At 41.5% G+C, this 7500-nt stretch overlaps 1 pseudogene; it reads left to right on the top strand.

Annotated features, from left to right (window-relative positions):
* The first annotated feature begins 211 nt into the window (after positions 1 to 211).
* Positions 212 to 4457, top strand: LOC140851671 (peroxiredoxin-2E-1, chloroplastic-like; annotated as a pseudogene).
* The last annotated feature ends 3043 nt before the right edge of the window (positions 4458 to 7500 follow it).

The following is a 7500-nucleotide window of genomic DNA, read 5'->3' as shown; positions in this document are numbered from 1 at the left end:
AATTTCTGCATCTTTGTAGAGGACCTGGGTGTTGCTTTAGCAGTCACATCATGTAGATTTGAGTTTCAAGAGAATCGATAGATTTAAGTGATTTTTTTCCTGGTGCATAAGACTTCTTAAATTTCTTCATTTCGAAAAATAAAAAATAAAAACAAGAAGCAAAAAAAAAAAAAAAAAAATCATGTTTATGTTGTTGATAGCTTGGATGAGATGCAGCAGAGAGCTGCTAGACGGGAGATGTGAGTACATTATAAAAGATCCCGAGAGCTCAGAAAGAGAATTTCTTTTTTTTTCTCCCTTTCCACCTAAGAACCAAAAAAAATCAAAGAAGGTATAGACAGTCGATTTGGCGGTTGATCCGATGCCGGGGGCGTGAATACATTTTATTAAGACCGTGACCATGACCATCCATCCCTCGATGCCAATCGGAGGAGCGCATTCTCCAAATGCCTCGGTCTCACCTTCGTTTGCTCCGCCTCCTTTTCTTTCCTTGCTTACCGCCTACTAATATTTTCTCACACCACCGCCATGGGTTCAAACCGATAAGAAAAGAACAAAAAAAAAAAAAAAAAAGCACAAAAAGGAAGGAAAGAAAGAGCCGCGATGGCAGCAGCCTCCCTCACCGCCTCGTCTCGTCCGCCGTGCTCCACCACTCCCGTCGCCACCTATCAGGCGGATCTCCGCCGCCGTCCTGGCCGCGACGACCACCATCGCTGTCGGGGACAAGCACCGGACGCCACCCTTGGCTCCTTTGACCCCGCCGGGGAGCTGAACACTGTGTCCATCTTGGAGCTCACTAAGGGCAAGAAGCCATCCTCTTCGCGTTGCCGGGGGCCTTCACCCCGACCTGCTCGCAGAAGGACCTCCCGGGCTTCGTGGATAAGGCCAGCGAGCTCAAGGCGAAGGGCGTCGACGCCATCCCCTGCGTCTCATCAACGACGCCTTCGTGATGCGGGCGTGGAAGGAGAGCCTCGATGTCGGGGACGAGGTGTTGCTGCTTGCCGACGGCAACGGTGACTTGACTCGCCCTCGTGGTGGAGCTCGACCTCCGGCATAAGCCCGCCGGCCTGGGCGTCCGCTCCCAGCGCTACGACATGCTCGAGGCCCTCTGAGAGAGATGGTGCTCTCTTCTCTCCCTTCAACCCTTTTCTTTCTCGCTTTCGCTTTCTTCTCTGCAGGTCGGTGGCTTCTTTCTTTCTCTATTTGTTTTCGTTTTCTTTGGTCCTCTCTCCTCGCTGCCTTAGGCCCTGTATTAGGTCTCCCTCTCTGGTTACGCTTGAATTCCAATGCCCTATTATTAATCAAATCAAATTTCGCCTATTTTTGGATGGTCGAATGGTGTTTTGCTTATCCTCGATTACTACTCATTCGATATTTAATATACTATTTACTATTTACTGTTTGTTTGATATTTAATGTACTGGTTATTGGGCTCTAGAGCAAAGCAACAAAGCAGGAAGATGGTCACCTATGATCTCAGTTAAAATAATATGCAGAAAGCCAGCTTGTTGGAATGCCTAACAGACCCTAAAATGAAGGATGGAAAAAACTCCATGATGAGGCAACACATAATTGGGTATTTATATATAGTGTAGGCGTTGGTGTATGTAACATAGATATAGGCGTGGCAATGAGTGAAACATACACATGAGCAGAGTAACTGCTCATCTCTTCCTTGGGTTAATTGTTCTTGGAAATTTAGTGACCTGCTAAATAGATAAGCAAGGACCAGCTATCTTTGTTGGATTCTCAGACTTCTTCAAGGATTCTTCTTGATGGTTGCTCAAGTACAACACTGTCTTTTGAATTAAGTAATCGTGGAGAGTAGATGTTCTTGATTTTACAGATCTCGGAATGAGACTGCACGAGTGCAAAGACAGGTCATAATAGCAAAGGAATGCTCAAGTAGAGAGCTATATTACTCAATCCTTTCTGTTTAACCCAAAGTGCCCTAACCTCACTCTTAGACATGATTATGTATATGACATCTAAGTGTCGATTCACAAGAAGAAATCCTTAAAAGATTGCAAGGACTTGAATTAGACACCTGCCAAAGAGGCATTCATGAGCTTGGCTTGATGTTGCTGTCCAAAATTGTAAGCGCATGCAAATAGTACTCAAGCTTTTGAATTGAATTTGGTGCTAAGGTTCGATTAGGGGCTTAATTATTGAATGATCCCAAGGTTGTAGGGCTAAAACTGGATTAGATACGGATCAGACACTAGTATATCGATATGCTTATTTGTTTTATTTGATGAATATAAATACGGATATAGATATTAGTCGGATGCAAAAATTTATATCCATATTTATTTTAAATGAATACAAATTGGATACGGAAAGTATGGACATAAATGTGGATCCAAGTTGGATAATTAAACTTTATGACCATAGAATCAAAAATATTATTAAGTGGTCGATAAATCAAGTTAATATCATGTTAATATGATTGTGTATTTTTCTTAAAAGTTAATAAATGCTATATAAAATTAAATAGATTACAAGTAGAATCGGATATTCGGATATGGATCAGATAGTTATCTATCCATATCCATTTTTCTTTAACATATATGGATAAAGATACGGATATTAGTTCAATGTTCAAATTTTTGTCTATATCTGGATAGATTCAGATACAAAAATGGATTCGGATGGATATTAGCTAGTCTACTTTCATCCCTACATGGTCGTATTTGGTTCCTAAATATTTTTTAACCATTATATTAAATAGCTTTATTTTAGGGTAGGTACATGTTCTTTGTTAATCAATTAAAGCTTTCTGAACCCACCTCCCCCAATAATCCTAGCCAGGTTAAAATTAAATAAGTACTAAAAAGATGTTTCTCGGTTTTTTCTTGAAATTGTAAAAATGTGCCTCATTATTGGGGCTCTATTCAAGAGCCAAAAAAAGTCATTTTTCTGAATAAACCTTGTTGCTGTGAATTTGTGACTCAGCAACAAACCTGAATATAGTTGGAATTATGAATTTATTCAGGTTTACTCATATTCATTTATGAATCAAATAGAGCCTAAGCTTGCTTAACCAACTCAGCACTTAAGTTTGGATAGACAACTGAGGCTTGAGGAAGTTTGAATAGGGTACTCAAACACCACACTGAAATAATTTCATTATATCTTGCTTAGACGTGAACTTCTAGTATAGTAACTATATACTATCAAAACTGATTTACAGTTGATACATTCTTATGACAAGAAGTTTACCACTCAAAATAAATGCCTGAACATATCCAAAAACTGGAGTTTGACCTTTTGAATGTCTTCCAATGGTATAGAAAATTTCAGATTATGCATAGCACAGGCATGATGGAAGTTAGGAATTGAAACTCTTAGATTTGAGATTGAAACGAAATTGATGGTCGTGGGAAATCGGAACCTTGTAATCTTCACAACCAGTCTATTCATGTCCAAATGGGTTTTGGTCATGTTTTTATGAGAAGGGAAATGCTCCAATGCTTCTTGCCAATAATACAAGTACATGTCTCCACCATTTATTTTCAAATGAAAGGCTAAAAATAGATAATTGAGTGACCAGAAATATTGGTATCAAAAGCTGCGTTTGTTGTAATTAAATTGAAATCTTCTTCCTTCTTTGTTTCTTCCCACTCAAGACTGGCAGTTGTTGCTCCTCCACGCCATTCATGAGGCTGCTGACAGTGAAGAGGGCAGAGGAGGTCGATATAGTCTATCATCCATCAGAGAACCGTCTAGGTTTGGCTGAGAGAGGCGGCAAGCTCGGACAAGATCGTGTCCCGGTCCTCCAACCAAGCCAGCCCCTGTCACCATCAATGAAGTTACGGTCTAGGATGACCATGATGGATGCAGCTCTGCAGCCCACTCCTCCCTTTGCTGGGCCCTACACTGCCACCTTCTCTGGAGGGGCCATCTGTGGGGGGTAGGGGCATCAGATATCGCCAGCACCGCAGCCATGCTGGTGGTGTACCCTGCCATCATCCATTGATCTATCCAACCCTAAAGAATAGGGGTTCATGTATCCTTGAGAGGGGCCGACTCATGGAGGGATCTGAAATGCATTCCTTCAAGGAGATGATACTGACATTTAAAGTGTTGACAACTATGACTGCTAGCATGCAGATCTGCAGTGATGGATATAGATCTAGCTGTGGTCAAAATTGAGAAAGGAAACGGAGTAGAAGGGACAGTGGAATGAGGATGCAATATATGAGTAAGCTGGTGGTTGGTAGAGAAGCACAAGGAGGATAATGGCAGGGTCAGGCCAGCGAAGGAAGCTCTTGCAATATGAGGGAGCTCCACAATAATGCTAAAACTCAGAACCAGTTGAAAATGGATAGAGATAAAGGGACATGTTTATCCTCCTGTAAATGAACGGTTCTGATTTGAAGTTGTTACTAATAAAATATATAAACATGCATGGAATCAATGTCTGAGAAGGGGAATGCATTGTATTTTGGTTCATAGTGATTGATTTTGCAAAGTTATCAATTATGTGAAGTGATTTTAAACATATAAGCCTTCTTTGCAGGAGATTAATCAAGAAACATGCCTTAAAGAGCAGAAAAAGTCAGACTGTATGGATTATATAGAGAACAGATTTCAGATATACAAGCATGATATATGACCTTACCATGATCGTCAAGCCTTTTCTGAAGTACTTGCAGTATAACTTCCTAATTGTTATTCACTCAGCATTGCTATTGAGGAGTATAACTTACTAATCATTATTCACTCACCATTGCTATTGAGGACTGCATATAAGCATGATCATTGAATTGAAATAAATCTGAGAGAATCAAGCAGTTGTCCATAACAGTGAATATAATTTAAAAGCTAACAGATTTGAAAATGAGCTAGCAAGCATTGAAGTGTTAAGGATCAGAGAAATATCCTTGAAGAAAATAAAATCTTCTCCATGTGGAATATAGACGGTTTTGTTCCATTGAATTTTACTTCATTTTTAATCAAAAAAGAATTTCACCTTCATATTGTGTAAATGCTGCCAGGGTGCTTAAGATGCACAACGTAGACATGCTGGTATGGAGATGTGAAGCTAACTGACACACGAAGTGGCAATAGTCACATTGAGCCTAACAATTGGGAAATGTTATGCGCATCGTTGTTGAAGTTCTTTCCTTACTGTAGATTGAGCCTGAAAATGTGAAGTTGCTTATTTGGTGATACTAGATGTGTTAAAAATCCTTAAAATGCTTGCATGAGAAGCCAGTAACAGATGTTCTCATTTGTGGTGTCTACTTGGAAGATTGAAGTGATATTGAACTGAAGACAGGAGAACAAATGTCCACTGAAAGTTCAAATAACCTGTTAAATGATGCCTGGATGCTTCTGCACTCAATTGTTTACTTGTTGGATTTCCTTTTTGCCTAAGATGTCTCTGAAGATATGTAAAATATAACAAATGGAGAAAAATTAGTGGAGCTGGCTTTGGACTGCACTTGTCATATGCATCTTGAAAATTGTTAAACTATTTTAGAGATGGGTGGCAACTTAGTTAAGCAATGTCCTCTGAAACAATTTCCTCACATCATCTGGTAGTTGTATGCAGTGCGCTTAAGCAGATGGTGTAGTCTGATAAAACTCTGGTATCCTATTGTACATATAATCCTTGGGGCATTTGATCTACCATCTGGGAGCCATGAGCGTCATGGGCTCAAACTCTTTTGGGCCTTTGATATCCTTTGATAGATTGAGGAGGAGATGAGTAAACATTTACTTCTAGGGTGCTTGACAGTTTGTAAAGAAACACTCCCACGTGATTGTTGAATTTTAGAGAAGAGAGATTTTAATAGCAGATATGCCACACTGAGAATAGTGCTTCAGTAAATCATGAGCAACCCCTATCCTGACAAAATGGGATTGAGTTTCTGAATCTTGCTCTTGCTTATAGATGGTTGTGTCTTTGTTAATAGTAAAAATTATCATGAACTGTTGATGTTATCATAAATTCTTCATTTTCTTATCCTGTATGGTCAATCTATAACCGCCATTTTTTGGTCAGAGATGCTTATCTTAGTTACTTGTTCACTTCCGTGTAGTTCTTCTTGTAAGCCGAAACAATTCTAGAGGGTCCCTCTCAGGTTGCTCGACCATATATTATGCAGGGGGCTAATAGCTATTTGTGAGTCTGGATGAATCATGCAAATTTGGGAAGCTGAGTCCTCATGGAAAGATCAAGATGATAGGTTCAGGTAAAGGTTTGCATGGCAAATACACACCCTTTTTGTTCATTTGTTCGAAGGCACATTGACGCCGGAAAACCTCCGAAGCAAATGCCTTGGTTTCATACGATCCCCTGAGCTTTTAAGATTGCAGATTTCCCTTCAAGTCTTTATGAGTGTCATCGCCTTGATACAACACATAAGCTGAAGGTTTCATCTTTTGACGACCTTGGAACATTTGGTGACAGCTTGGCATGAACCCAGGCTGTGTTTTCAGAAGGTACATACGGTGAGCAGGAGTGGGCGATGATGTTTCAGTTGCAGTAAGTATGCCGGCCCGTATATGATCGGTTGGTGGTTGATTGGCTCTCGTCGTTGGGTGCAAGCAGTAGTTGTTGGTGGCCAACGGCCTACAGGTAGATTTTAGTGATAGGATGTGCATGCGTTTATCCAGATCTCTCGAGTACGAGAGCTTCTTTTTGGAACAAGGCCAGCTCGGATGGAGTCGTGGTGACAGAGGAGCCTTGCACCACTGACCTTTTCAGATGGCCTTCCTGTTGCTTGGCCATGAAGGCTACGCTGGGACCAAGCTCAGGCAAGAGCGATCATAACAGTCACGTTCTGTCAGTGCTAGAAAGATCTAGGCGAGTTAGTGCTCTTGTATACCAGGAATATATGGACAATATCAGGCTCGCTCTATGTAGCTTCCCAGTCTCCCAGCTCGTTCGGTGGAAGGGTGCGGACCAAACAAGAGTCTTTGCGTGCTTTCATTTTTTTTTTTTTTTTTGCCCAGGTGCACTCATGCCACCATTAGGTCCGATTATTGCTATGTTCCTGAGGGAATGAGGGCTGCAGGGCGAGTATCTCGCACTTGCAGGTATGCGGTCATTTTGGATGCAAATCAATCATTGCTGCTGCTATCTGCGCTGGATGGTAGTCTCTCTCATATCATCACCGGACCGAGAAGCTAGTGGAGGATAGGCCAAAATGGACCGGGCAAAGTCCAGCCCAGTGACCACCGTTGGGCACGCAGGCTCGAAGGGCACCGAACCCAAAATGTGGGTGCTGGGGCCGTTTAGACAACCGGAGTGTCTGTAGCTACCGCTGTTCATAATCCTAGACCTTTCCCAGCTCGGTTGTGCGAATTTAAAATCACGCGGTAAACACGTCACGTGGAATTAATTCCTAGTCCACGCTTGATTAGAAAAGACCGCCGTTGTAGCAAATAAGTTAATGAGGATGCATCCTAGGAAGAGGATTGCTGCATGTGCTGCTAGCTGCACAACTGCTTCATTTATGATGGAGGAGCAGGTCTCCGCTGTTGCCG

The sequence above is a fragment of the Elaeis guineensis genome, chromosome 9, assembly GCF_000442705.2.
Source record: "Elaeis guineensis isolate ETL-2024a chromosome 9, EG11, whole genome shotgun sequence".
Taxonomy (NCBI): Eukaryota; Viridiplantae; Streptophyta; class Magnoliopsida; order Arecales; family Arecaceae; genus Elaeis; species Elaeis guineensis.
The sequence above is the reverse complement of the archived record's forward strand: the minus strand, read 5'-3'. Positions and strand labels throughout refer to the sequence as shown.